General features: G+C 43.2%; 2 non-coding genes across 2 annotated transcripts; one reads left to right on the top strand and one right to left on the bottom strand.

Annotated features, from left to right (window-relative positions):
* The first annotated feature begins 2,884 nt into the window (after positions 1–2,884).
* Positions 2,885–3,074, top strand: LOC123301891. Its single transcript, XR_006535452.1, has one exon. It is a non-coding gene; the product is annotated as a U2 spliceosomal RNA (small nuclear RNA).
* A 6,823-nt stretch (positions 3,075–9,897) lies between these two features.
* LOC123301890 lies at positions 9,898–10,087 on the bottom strand. The gene has a single exon (XR_006535451.1). It is a non-coding gene; the product is annotated as a U2 spliceosomal RNA (small nuclear RNA).
* Between the last annotated feature and the right edge of the window lie 4,277 nt (positions 10,088–14,364).

Here is a 14,364-nt window from a genome sequence, read left to right as displayed (position 1 = left end):
GTCCATGAACATTTCCGTGGAATATTTGCTTATAAGGATCAGGAACGATCACCAACCCCTGAGGAAATCCGGCAAATATTCGGGCCTGATCAAAATGATGGCGGAGATGGAGACGAACGCTTCACGTTCCTACTGGACTCCATCTCAAAAGAATCAGTATGTGCGCGATTGGCCAAAACTTCTAACACCGCACCGGGTAAAGATGGTATAAGGTATTCGTGCCTTAAACGATCCGACCCCGGTTGCATCGTGCTTTCTGCGATCTTCGACCGTTGTTTCCGTGAGGAAAAAACGCCACTGGCTTGGTCTGACTCCCGCACTGTTCTACTATACAAGAAGGGTAACCGTGATGAGTTGTCGAACTGGAGGCCTCTTACTTTGGGAGGGACAATCGCTAAATTATATGCCGGCGTATTAGCCGACCGCATCACCTGCTGGGCGAAGCTCTCCAACAATATCTCTCCAATGCAGAAAGGATTTCTGGAGTATGAGGGATGCTATGAGCATAACTTCATAGTCCAAAGTGCATTGGATGATGTGCGTCGAGATCGCAGACAGATCGCATTGGCGTGGCTTGACCTAGCCAATGCTTTCGGCTCTGTTCCACACGATCATATTCGGCGGGTATTGGAAGAGATGCGGCTGCCCAACAAGATGAAGAGTGTGATAGCTGAGCTTTACTCAAACTCAACAACCACCATCCGCACTAAAGACGGGGAAACCCGCCCAATTCCTATTCGTGCGGGAGTAAAGCAAGGCTGTCCACTCAGTCCTATCATTTTTAATTTGGCGATTGAACCACTCATAAGGGTGGCCTCTGGATTGGCAACTGAGCATGGTTACAAACTTCATGACCACCACTTTTCAATACTTGCATACGCTGATGACATAGTTCTGCTCGGTAAAGATGCTGCATCCCTAAGAATTCTTTTGGATGCTGTAGGATCAACCGCTGAATGGATGGGCTTAAAGTTTCAACCACCGAAATGTGCCTCACTGCATGTAGACTGTAGACGACGTCGGGAAGTCTATCCCACAGAGTTTACTATTCAAGGAGGAGGACTGACGGTCCTAAAAGAGGGAGAAGAGTACCAACACCTAGGTGTACCCACGGGCTTCCGTGTTGCTCAGACCCCCTTTGATGCCATTCGGGCCATCAAAGTGGACGTTCAAAAGGTACACGAGTCTCTTCTCGCCCCCTGGCAAAAACTGGAAGCCACAAATATGTTCATCCTTTCTCGACTAGACTTTATACTGCGAGGCGGCAATGTCGCCAAAGGACCACTGACGGACGCAGACAAAACCATCAAAAGGCTAGCCAAGAAATGGATGAACCTACCACAACGTGGCTCTCCTGAGCTTCTATATATACCATCATACCAGGGTGGCGCAAATCTTTTACCGTTGGCCGATTCCGCGGATGTAAGCACTGTCGTACACGCATTTAGACTGCTGACCTGCAAAGACACCATTGTCAGGGAAACGGCGTGGTCGTGTTTGAAGCGAGCGGTGAGGCAACGTATCCGTGGCGATCCAACAGAGGATATGATAGCCGAATATCTGTCTGGCTCACTAGAGGGTCAATTGGCACGTGACCGCGGAGACATTTCTAGTCTGTGGACACAGGCTAGAAATGCATGTCGCCGTCTTAACAGCAAAATCGGAGTGGGTTTCCATTGGTGCGCCGAGAAACGTGATCTGTCTGTCACCATCAAACGACCTGGGCAAACACCTGAGCGTATCATTGTCCCAGAGACGGCGCGATCCATGATAGTCCGTATGCTTCGCTCAGCACTTCGGGCATACTACCTTTCTAAATTACTAGGAAAACCAGATCAGGGAAAGGCGTACTCATGTACTAATCTAAGGGAAGCGAGCAACCACTTCCTGCTGAATGGGCGGTACACTCGATTCTGCGATTATCGCTTTATCCACCGAGCTCGACTCGGCGTCGTTCCATTAAATGGAACACGGCGATTCGGGAACGGGGATAAACGATGCCGACGTTGTGGCTATGTCAATGAGACATTGCCACACGTACTGAATCATTGTACCATCCATTCAGCGGCGTGGCAACGGCGGCATAACGCCGTTCAAGACCGTCTTGCTCGCGGATCGCGTCTACCCCCGGGTGCTGTCTTAAACATCAACAGACAAGTACCCGGTGTACAGAGTACTCTTCGTCCTGATCTGGTGGTTCTGGATGAATCTAGCAAGGAAGTAAAGATCATCGACATTTGCATTCCATTTGAGGGTGCTCCGGATGCCCTAGAGGTTGCTCGGCAGCAAAAGCTCGAAAAATATAACCAACTTGCTGCTGAGTTAACCACGAAAGGCTACAGAGTCTCATTGGATGCATTTGTCGTTGGTTCGCTCGGGGCCTGGCTAGCTAATAACTACAGGATTGCGAAGTCTTTGGGAATAGCACCCAAATATACGCAGACAATGGCTCGGTTGATGGTGTCGGACACGATCCGCTGGTCGCGCGACATCTATATCGAACACCTAACCAGACAGAGGCAGTACCATGATCAGCCCCCGTGACCAAGAACAAAGGTACTGGATGGCCCGAACATCTGAGCCATCCCCCCCCCCCATCATCAGTGCAAGTTATGTGATGTGCATCTGTGATAAAATATGTTAATTTTTTTTGTGATATTTTAAAACTGTGATATTGACACTTGCTATTTTGTTTGTGATTCCCTCTTTTTTTCTTTTAATGTGTAAAATTCAGTGCTCTTTTTTTTTAAATGTGTAGTCCTTTTATTTATTATATAAGTTTTAATTTATAACTATTTTTTTCAAATGTATTTTACTATATATTTTTAAATTTTTTACTACACTTGTTCGACTATTTCCTATCTATTGTACAAATTTTATCTATGTATCTTTTAAAGATTATTCAAATAAAAAGCTTTAATCTGTTCTTATCAGCTTAATATCTGGTACGTCCCGCATAGCGGGACCAGTATATTAAACTGATTTTTGGAAAATGGCGGAGTGTTAGGAGCTTGCTCCTCTTCTGCCGCGGGTTGCCCTGGTATTGCAGTATCACTAGGGTCGGCCTAATAAATATAATCAAAAAATACATTTTTCTATCGATGCATAATCGGTGTTAACAATGTTTAGAAAACATTTGAAAATATCCTGTAAATAAATAATCACATACTCATGAAGAAGGAAGTTAAAAGTGTTATTTTAACATCATCATACTCTATTGTCGCAGCATGTAAATAAATTATTTAACTTTTTACACAATATAATTAAATATAGGGTATATAGTATATTTAATTTTTATAACCTTACTTATGAAAGAAAATATACATGGGTACTATGTCGCAACAAGTACCACATGTAGAATAATCAACATAGACCTAATATTAATGCGAAAATATTCTATTTTTTTCTATGTTTACCACCCTATGAAGATATACATACATGGGTACTATGTCGCAACAAGTACCACATGTAGAATAATCAACATAGACCTATTATTAATGCGAAAATATTCTATTTTTTTCTATGTTTACCACCCACCCTATGAAGATATACATACATGGGTACTTTGTCGCAACAAGTACCACATGTAGAATAATCAACATAGACCTATTATTAATGCGAAAATATTCTATTTTTTTTCTATGTTTACCACCCTATGAAGATATACATACATGGGGGTACTTTGTCGCAACAAGTAACTCATGTAGAATAATAAACATAGTATTATTAATTTGTTGCCCTATTAGCTCAGTAAGTCAATGCGTAACCAATTAAGACTGTAAGCAAAAAGACTGAAAAATATTAAAAATTGATATGTAGAAAAGAAATATTGATATGAAAATATCAAGAATTTTGAAAATTAATTTTACATAATTTCCTAAATATAAAAATAAAATACAGCAATAACAATAATTGGCTTTAAACCAATTACTTAAAATGAGCCACTAGAACACTCATTGACGCCACTAAAACACTCACTGAAATAGAGAAGAAAGAAGATCGACTCCAGGTGGATTTGATGATATTTAAAAACAAACAACAGGGATGTATCGCCCGTTTAATAGAATTGATCTTGGTCCAGAGGCATGTTGATATATCAACCTAAAAAATAATTTAGGTTAGTATAATAGACTCTAAAAATAAAGTCTATATTTAAGCGAAAGATTATATTCACTATTTAATTTATAATCTTAGTCTCCTGACCTCACTATCGCAATCAAAAATAATCGTATCACACCAACGAGGCCAGGACTTCACACATTATGTCCTCGGCAGAAGACGAAGCAGTTGAACCTGCAGGGACGGTTAACACGACCATCATGTTTCCGTTCCCTGCAGAGTTTCGCTGCGAGATGTGCTGGGCGGATGTCCCGGACACGCTTCCGGCACGTCGGGGTGGTGCTCTTCGTACCATCGCTAAATATAAGAGCCACTCCGACTTTAAAAAACATATAAAACTTCACCACGGGACCCCGATCTTTACTTTCGAATGCGCAGATTGTGGTTTCCGGTCTGAGTCTCTCAAAATCCTTAAAAAACACTTTTTAACTCATCAACCGGGTGCGGCCACTGCTCCAACAAAAAAAGCCGCACCTCGGAAAAGGCCTCCATCAGCCAGCAACCAGCCACCAACAACCAGGCCGGCTACTACTACCGAGATTGAGAGCTCGCCGGAACCCCAACATACTTCACCGCCTAGGCGCGTTACACGCGCAAGATCGGCGTCCCAGTCAGGAGCCTCTACGTCAAGGACAACAGCTCCAAAAAAATTATCATCTGGGCCTCAACCCAGCACATCCACCGGATTCGACCACAATATTCAAAGGATCTTACATCGAATAGTAGACAGCAGCGACGATGACAACGAAACAACTACAACCGTCTCAACAAATGCCACACAACAGCCCCCGCCCCCTAAAACCGATAATGGCACAGGGGCTGCTCTTGGTACTGTCACTGAAAGGTTGTGTCGCGATGTACCGATGGATCCTCACACTGATATAGACCCACCGCGTTCAGATCACTTGGTTGGCATGGACTCTCGTCCACTAGGATCACCACCCCAACCACTCAGCCGAACTAGATCGCCCGCTGAGCTGAACGATGTCACTAGCATCACGCGTAATGAGAATAAAACTCCACCGATTGCTGCAGCCGCACAAATCCAACCAGACCTTGTCAGCATTGATCCCAGCGCTACTCCGGTAGTTGTTGGAACCAATGCTGACGAGTTACCTACACCTACTCCACCCACCGACTTGGCCGAAAGTCAACTGACCAAAAACCAGGTTCGGTGGCTTACGCTTTTGGATAACGCCGCCAGCTGGGAGGAATTTGAGGCGGCAGTAGCAACAATTACTTCAGACTTTGCGAGAGGCACTCCAGGCCATGTGGCCGAAAGACCACCCCCAAATGTGCAGCGTTTCCAAAATAGGCCTCGCCCTATGAGGAACCGCCCCCGCCGTGCACAATATAACCCTGCGGACGCGGCGAAGATTCAGAAACTATACAGAATCAATAAAAAAAAAGCCATGACCAGCATACTGAGCGATCCAGGTAGCTCACCATTTTGTCAGGTCAACACGGAAACGGTCCATGAACATTTCCGTGGAATATTTGCTCATAGGGATCAGGAAATAACACCAACCCCTGAACAAATCCGGCAAATATTCAGACCTGACCAAAATGATGGCGGAGATGGAGATGAACGCTCCTACTGGACTCCATCTCAAAAGAATCAGTATGTGCGCGATTGGCTAAAACTTCTAACACCGCTCCGGGGAAGGACGGTATAAGGTACTCGTGCCTTAAACGCTCCGACCCCGGCTGCGTAGTACTTTCTGCAATCTTCGACCGTTGTTTCCGTGAGGAAAAAACACCACTGGCTTGGGGTGACTCCCGCACTGTACTGTTATATAAAAAAGGTAACCGTGATGAGCTGTCGAACTGGAGGCCTCTTACTTTGGGGGGCACGATCGCCAAATTGTATGCCGGCGTTATCGCCGACCGTGTCACCTGTTGGGCGAAGCTCTCTAACAATATCTCACCAATGCAGAAAGGATTTCTGGAGTATGAAGGCTGTTATGAACACAACTTCATAGTCCAAAGTGCATTGGATGACGCGCGCCGAGATCGCAGACAGATCGCATTGGCTTGGCTTGACCTAGCCAATGCTTTCGGCTCTGTGCCTCATGATCATATTCGGCGGGTATTGGAAGAGATGCGGCTACCCAACAAGATACGCAGTGTGATAGCCGAGCTTTACGCCAATACTACCACAACAATCCGCACTAAGGACGGAGAAACCCGTCCAATCCACATTCGTGCGGGCGTAAAGCAAGGTTGTCCACTCAGTCCAATTATTTTCAATTTGGCTATCGAGCCGCTTATAAGGGTGGCGTCTAGATTGGCAGCTCAGCATGGCTACAAGCTCAACGATCATAATTTTTCCATTCTCGCGTATGCCGATGACATCGTTCTTCTCGGCAAAAATGCTGAATCCTTGAGAATTCTCTTGGATGCAGTAGGATCAACTGCTGAGTGGATGGGTCTAAAGTTCCAACCTCCGAAATGCGCCTCACTGCATGTTGATTGCAGGCGAAGACGGGAAGTCTTTCCTACGGAATTTACCATCCAAGGAGGAGGACTAACGGTTTTAAAAGACGGAGAGGAGTATCATCATCTAGGTGTACCAACGGGCTTCCGTGTTGCCCAAACCCCCCTTGATGCCATTCGGGCCATCAAGGAGGACGTTCAGAAAGTACACGATTCTCTTCTTGCACCCTGGCAAAAATTGGAAGCCACAAATATGTTCATCCTTTCTCGGCTAGACTTTATACTGCGAGGCGGCAATGTCGCCAAAGGACCACTGACGGACGCAGACAAAACCATCAAAAGGCTAGCCAAGAAATGGATGAACCTACCTCAACGTGGCTCTCCGGAAGTTCTTTATATTCCATCTTACCAGGGTGGCGCAAATCTTTTACCGTTGGCCGATTCCGCGGACGTAAGCACCGTAGTGCACGCTTTTAGACTGCTGACCTGCAAGGACACCATTGTCAGGGAAACGGCCTGGTACTGCCTTAAGCGTGCAGTGAGACGTCGTATCGGAGAAGATCCAACAGAAGATATGCTCGCCAAGTATCTGTCTGGCTCACTTGAGGGTCGATTAGCGCGCGACGGCGGAGACATTTCTAGTTTGTGGTCACAAGCTAGAAATGCGTGCCGTCGCCTCAACAGCAAAATCAGTGTGGGCTTCCATTGATGCAGGGAAAAGCGCGATCTGTCTGTCACTATCATCCGTCCTGGGCAAACACCAGAGCGTATAATTGTCCCGGAGACGGCGCGATCCGTTGTTGTTCGTATGCTACGTTCAGCACTTCGAGCATTCTACCACATGTAGAATAATCAACATAGACCTATTATTAATGCGAAAATATTCTATTTTTTTTCTATGTTTACCACCCTATGAAGATATACATACATGGGGGTACTTTGTCGCAACAAGTAACTCATGTAGAATAATAAACATAGTATTATTAATTTGTTGCCCTATTAGCTCAGTAAGTCAATGCGAACCAATTCCGTCCAAAAACCATGCATAGACGGGTATGATTACTCTGTCACATTACACATACATACATGTCACACATATATAACTGATATTCCCATACAATACATACTATACAATTTGCGCTTTCACGGGTAAACAGTGATGTTTTCGAAAAATTGTTTCAAACAAAAGCTGTTTATTTTTTTATAAGAAAAATTTTTAATATTTAAACTATAATTCTATAACGGTTCTATAATCTATAAAGGTTTACAAGATGGTTCCTAGCAGAGACTATATCAGTAAACAAGACCATTCAATTTATTAGGCAACTTATATGCCACTTTTATTTCACCTGAACAATCATAGATGGCTTAATTATGAATAAAAACCAAAAAACGCCCACAGATGTCACTAAAAATGAATATACTACTCAAAAAAACTTCCATAGATGTCGCGATCATTCACAATTTATTTTCTTTTTATTATAATCAGTTATTTGAAACATGCTAAAACTTGTGTTTATTTAATATCAAGTCTATCTATATCATTATCAATAAGTTTTCGATATTTTCTTGAAATAATGAATTTTCAATATAATAATTGTGTAGTGTATAACGCTACGGAGGAAAATGTACGTGTGTTTTATTTTCCAAGAAACTAAATCAGGTAAGTTCAAAAAAATTGCATGTCTAACCTAATTGAATGTCATTACTTTCAAATAATATTTCTTTTAACTCCCAAATATATTTATTTTTCTACACATATGTCGGTTAAAAATCGGCATATTGAGTTAAATATTTTTAGGGAACCTATTACTAGCCTGAATTATTTTTTAGGTTGATGTATGAACGTGCCATTGAGAAACATCATCCAATTGAAATTAATTTACCTTGATGATACAAATTTCGATTTTCAATTTGGTTAAACAAAAATCACATGATCACTATAATCTACAGGGCTTAGTAACGTTTTGCAGTAAAAAATTAAAGGTACTTTAAACTATTATCTTTTTTACTAAGAATATTGAAGAATAATGAGCAACGATATCGCAAATTTTTTTAAAAGCTGTTGGTTTGACTTTAAAATTAATAAATTTCATTGTTTTGATTCAAATCGAAATTTTTATATTCGGACATCTAATAAATCTTTATTAAAAGATGTATTCCATCAGTTCTAAAGATGAAAATTTTCTTGACCAATATGCATTTGCTATTGGAGAAAGTAACAAGATTATAAATTAAATAGTGAATATAATCTTTCGCTTAAATATAGACTTTATTTTTAGAGTCTATTATACTAACCTAAATTATTTTTTAGGTTGATATATCAACATGCCTCTGGACCAAGATCAATTCTATTAAACGGGCGATACATCCCTGTTGTTTGTTTTTAAATATCATCAAATCCACCTGGAGTCGATCTTCTTTCTTCTCTATTTCAGTGAGTGTTTTAGTGGCGTCAATGAGTGTTCTAGTGGCTCATTTTAAGTAATTGGTTTAAAGCCAATTATTGTTATTGCTGTATTTTATTTTTATATTTAGGAAATTATGTAAAATTAATTTTCAAAATTCTTGATATTTTCATATCAATATTTCTTTTCTACATATCAATTTTTAATATTTTTCAGTCTTTTTGCTTACAGTCTTAATTGGTTACGCATTGACTTACTGAGCTAATAGGGCAACAAATTAATAATACTATGTTTATTATTCTACATGAGTTACTTGTTGCGACAAAGTACCCCCATGTATGTATATCTTCATAGGGTGGTAAACATAGAAAAAAAATAGAATATTTTCGCATTAATAATAGGTCTATGTTGATTATTCTACATGTGGTACTTGTTGCGACAAAGTACCCATGTATGTATATCTTCATAGGGTGGGTGGTAAACATAGAAAAAAATAGAATATTTTCGCATTAATAATAGGTCTATGTTGATTATTCTACATGTGGTACTTGTTGCGACATAGTACCCATGTATGTATATCTTCATAGGGTGGTAAACATAGAAAAAAATAGAATATTTTCGCATTAATATTAGGTCTATGTTGATTATTCTACATGTGGTACTTGTTGCGACATAGTACCCATGTATATTTTCTTTCATAAGTAAGGTTATAAAAATTAAATATACTATATACCCTATATTTAATTATATTGTGTAAAAAGTTAAATAATTTATTTACATGCTGCGACAATAGAGTATGATGATGTTAAAATAACACTTTTAACTTCCTTCTTCATGAGTATGTGATTATTTTATTTACAGGATATTTTCAAATGTTTTCTAAACATTGTTAACACCGATTATGCATCGATAGAAAAATGTATTTTTTGATTATATTTATTAGGCCGACCCTAGTGATACTGCAATACCAGGGCAACCCGCGGCAGAAGAGGAGCAAGCTCCTAACACTCCGCCATTTTCCAAAAATCAGTTTAATATACTGGTCCCGCTATGCGGGACGTACCAGATATTAAGCTGATAAGAACAGATTAAAGCTTTTTATTTGAATAATCTTTAAAAGATACATAGATAAAATTTGTACAATAGATAGGAAATAGTCGAACAAGTGTAGTAAAAAATTTAAAAATATATAGTAAAATACATTTGAAAAAAATAGTTATAAATTAAAACTTATATAATAAATAAAAGGACTACACATTTAAAAAAAAAGAGCACTGAATTTTACACATTAAAAAAAAAAGAGGGAATCACAAACAAAATAGCAAGTGTCAATATCACAGTTTTAAAATATCACAAAAAAAATTAACATATTTTATCACAGATGCACCTCACTTAACTTGCACTGATGATGGGGGGGGGGATGGCTCAGATGTTCGGGCCATCCAGTACCTTTGTGCTTGGTCACGGGGGCTGATCATGGTACTGCCTCTGTCTGGTTAGGTGTTCGATATAGATGTCGCGCGACCAGCGGATCGTGTCCGACACCATCAACCGAGCCATGGTCTGCGTATATTTGGGTGCTATTCCCAAAGACTTCGCAATCCTGTAGTTATTAGCTAGCCAGGCCCCGAGCGAACCAACGACAAATGCATCCAATGAGACTCTGTAGCCTTTCGTGGTTAACTCAGCAGCAAGTTGGTTATATTTTTCGAGCTTTTGCTGCCGAGCAACCTCTAGGGCATCCGGAGCACCCTCAAATGGAATGCAAATGTCGATGATCTTTACTTCCTTGCTAGATTCATCCAGAACCACCAGATCAGGACGAAGAGTACTCTGTACACCGGGTACTTGTCTGTTGATATTTAAGACAGCACCCGGGGGTAGACGCGATCCGCGAGCAAGACGGTCTTGAACGGCGTTATGCCGCCGTTGCCACGCCGCTGAATGGATGGTACAATGATTCAGTACGTGTGGCAATGTCTCGTTGACATAGCCACAACGTCGGCATCGTTTATCCCCGTTCCCGAATCGCCGTGTTCCATTTAATGGAACGACGCCGAGTCGAGCTCGGTGGATAAAGCGATAATCGCAGAATCGAGTGTACCGCCCATTCAGCAGGAAGTGGTTGCTCGCTTCCCTTAGATTAGTACATGAGTACGCCTTTCCCTGATCTGGTTTTCCTAGTAATTTAGAAAGGTAGTATGCCCGAAGTGCTGAGCGAAGCATACGGACTATCATGGATCGCGCCGTCTCTGGGACAATGATACGCTCAGGTGTTTGCCCAGGTCGTTTGATGGTGACAGACAGATCACGTTTCTCGGCGCACCAATGGAAACCCACTCCGATTTTGCTGTTAAGACGGCGACATGCATTTCTGGCCTGTGTCCACAGACTAGAAATGTCTCCGCGGTCACGTGCCAATTGACCCTCTAGTGAGCCAGACAGATATTCGGCTATCATATCCTCTGTTGGATCGCCACGGATACGTTGCCTCACCGCTCGCTTCAAACACGACCACGCCGTTTCCCTGACAATGGTGTCTTTGCAGGTCAGCAGTCTAAATGCGTGTACGACAGTGCTTACATCCGCGGAATCGGCCAACGGTAAAAGATTTGCGCCACCCTGGTATGATGGTATATATAGAAGCTCAGGAGAGCCACGTTGTGGTAGGTTCATCCATTTCTTGGCTAGCCTTTTGATGGTTTTGTCTGCGTCCGTCAGTGGTCCTTTGGCGACATTGCCGCCTCGCAGTATAAAGTCTAGTCGAGAAAGGATGAACATATTTGTGGCTTCCAGTTTTTGCCAGGGGGCGAGAAGAGACTCGTGTACCTTTTGAACGTCCACTTTGATGGCCCGAATGGCATCAAAGGGGGTCTGAGCAACACGGAAGCCCGTGGGTACACCTAGGTGTTGGTACTCTTCTCCCTCTTTTAGGACCGTCAGTCCTCCTCCTTGAATAGTAAACTCTGTGGGATAGACTTCCCGACGTCGTCTACAGTCTACATGCAGTGAGGCACATTTCGGTGGTTGAAACTTTAAGCCCATCCATTCAGCGGTTGATCCTACAGCATCCAAAAGAATTCTTAGGGATGCAGCATCTTTACCGAGCAGAACTATGTCATCAGCGTATGCAAGTATTGAAAAGTGGTGGTCATGAAGTTTGTAACCATGCTCAGTTGCCAATCCAGAGGCCACCCTTATGAGTGGTTCAATCGCCAAATTAAAAATGATAGGACTGAGTGGACAGCCTTGCTTTACTCCCGCACGAATAGGAATTGGGCGGGTTTCCCCGTCTTTAGTGCGGATGGTGGTTGTTGAGTTTGAGTAAAGCTCAGCTATCACACTCTTCATCTTGTTGGGCAGCCGCATCTCTTCCAATACCCGCCGAATATGATCGTGTGGAACAGAGCCGAAAGCATTGGCTAGGTCAAGCCACGCCAATGCGATCTGTCTGCGATCTCGACGCACATCATCCAATGCACTTTGGACTATGAAGTTATGCTCATAGCATCCCTCATACTCCAGAAATCCTTTCTGCATTGGAGAGATATTGTTGGAGAGCTTCGCCCAGCAGGTGATGCGGTCGGCTAATACGCCGGCATATAATTTAGCGATTGTCCCTCCCAAAGTAAGAGGCCTCCAGTTCGACAACTCATCACGGTTACCCTTCTTGTATAGTAGAACAGTGCGGGAGTCAGACCAAGCCAGTGGCGTTTTTTCCTCACGGAAACAACGGTCGAAGATCGCAGAAAGCACGATGCAACCGGGGTCGGATCGTTTAAGGCACGAATACCTTATACCATCTTTACCTGGTGCGGTGTTAGAAGTTTTGGCCAATCGCGCACATACTGATTCTTTTGAGATGGAGTCCAGTAGGAACGTGAAGCGTTCGTCTCCATCTCCGCCATCATTTTGATCAGGCCCGAATATTTGCCGGATTTCCTCAGGGGTTGGTGATCGTTCCTGATCCTTATAAGCAAATATTCCACGGAAATGTTCATGGACCGTTTCCGTGTCGACCTGACAGAATGGTGAGCTACCTGGTTCACTCAGTATGCTGTTCATGGCTTTTTTTTTATTTATGCGGTACATTTTCTGGATCTTCGCCGCGTCCGCAGGGTTATATTGCGCACGACGAGGGCGATTCCTAGTAGGCCGAGGTCTATTTTGGAATTGCTGCGCATGATGTGGTGGTCGTGGTCTTTCAGCCACATGGCCTGGACTGCCTCTCGCAAAGTCTGCAGTAATTGTAGCTACAGCCTCTTCAAATTCTTCCCAGCTGGCGGCATTATTAATTAGTGCAAGCCACCGAACTTGATTTTCAGTGGGTTGTGTTGATGTTACAATCTCGTCATCATCGGTTCCAGCAACCACCGAGGCAGTACTGGGATCGTTGATGACGAGGTCTGGTTGAATTTGAATAGGCGCAACTACAGGTGGGGGGCTACGTTGCATATCGCTGATGCCATCGTTCAGCTCGATTGGTGATCGAGTTCGGCTGAATGGTTGGGGTAGTGATCCTGGTGGACTGGAGTCCATGCCAGCCAACCTATCTGATGGCGGTGGGTCGTAATCGGTTTGGGTTTCCGCCGGTGCATCGCGACACAACCTTTCAGTTGCAGCACCACGAACAGCCTCTGTGCCATTATCGGTTTTAGGGGGCTGGGGCTGTGTGGCATGACTGGTAGGTGGTTGTTGCTGACTATCGTCGTCGCTGGTAATGATGCTTAAGATGTTGCGGCGGATGTTAAAGTCATATTCGGTGGAAGTGCTGGGTCTTGCTGTTGATGTTGATGGTCCTGGAGCTGACGGGTGGTGTTGTCTTGAGGCGGCTCCTGATTGGGATACCGATCTAGCGCGTGTTACACGCCTTGGTGGCGATTGTTGAGTTCTGGGTACCGGAGAGCCCTCATCGCTAGTACCAGCCAACCTAGGTGGTAGTGGTTGGCTGCTGATTGGCTGAGTACTTTGTGTTTTTCTTTGCCGGGGTGCGGTCTTCTTAGGTGGAGCTGGAGCCGCACCCGGTTGATGACTTAAATAGTGTTTCTTAAGAATTTTGAGGGACTCAGACCGGTGTCCACATTCGGCGCATTCGAATGTGAAGATCGGTATCCCGTGGTGATGTTTGATATGTTTTTTATAGTCAGAGTGGCTTTTGTAAGTTGATAGACGAGTGTTAAAACCACTCTGACTACCTTGCGTGTCCAGATGGACCCAACACTTCTCGCAGCGAAATTCTGCAGGGAACGGAAACTTGATGGTAATGTTAACCGTCCCTGCAGCCTCCGCTACCTCGTCGTCTGCCGAGGACATGATTTAAGAGCACTGCCCTGGCCCGTGAAATTATTTACAAATCCGGTGTGATAAATGAAAAAAAATTTTTGATTAGCTGAGCGAGGTC

This window comes from Chrysoperla carnea, chromosome 5, assembly GCF_905475395.1.
Source record: "Chrysoperla carnea chromosome 5, inChrCarn1.1, whole genome shotgun sequence".
Lineage (NCBI taxonomy): Eukaryota > Metazoa > Arthropoda > Insecta > Neuroptera > Chrysopidae > Chrysoperla > Chrysoperla carnea.
This window is presented reverse-complemented; position numbering and strand designations above follow the sequence as displayed.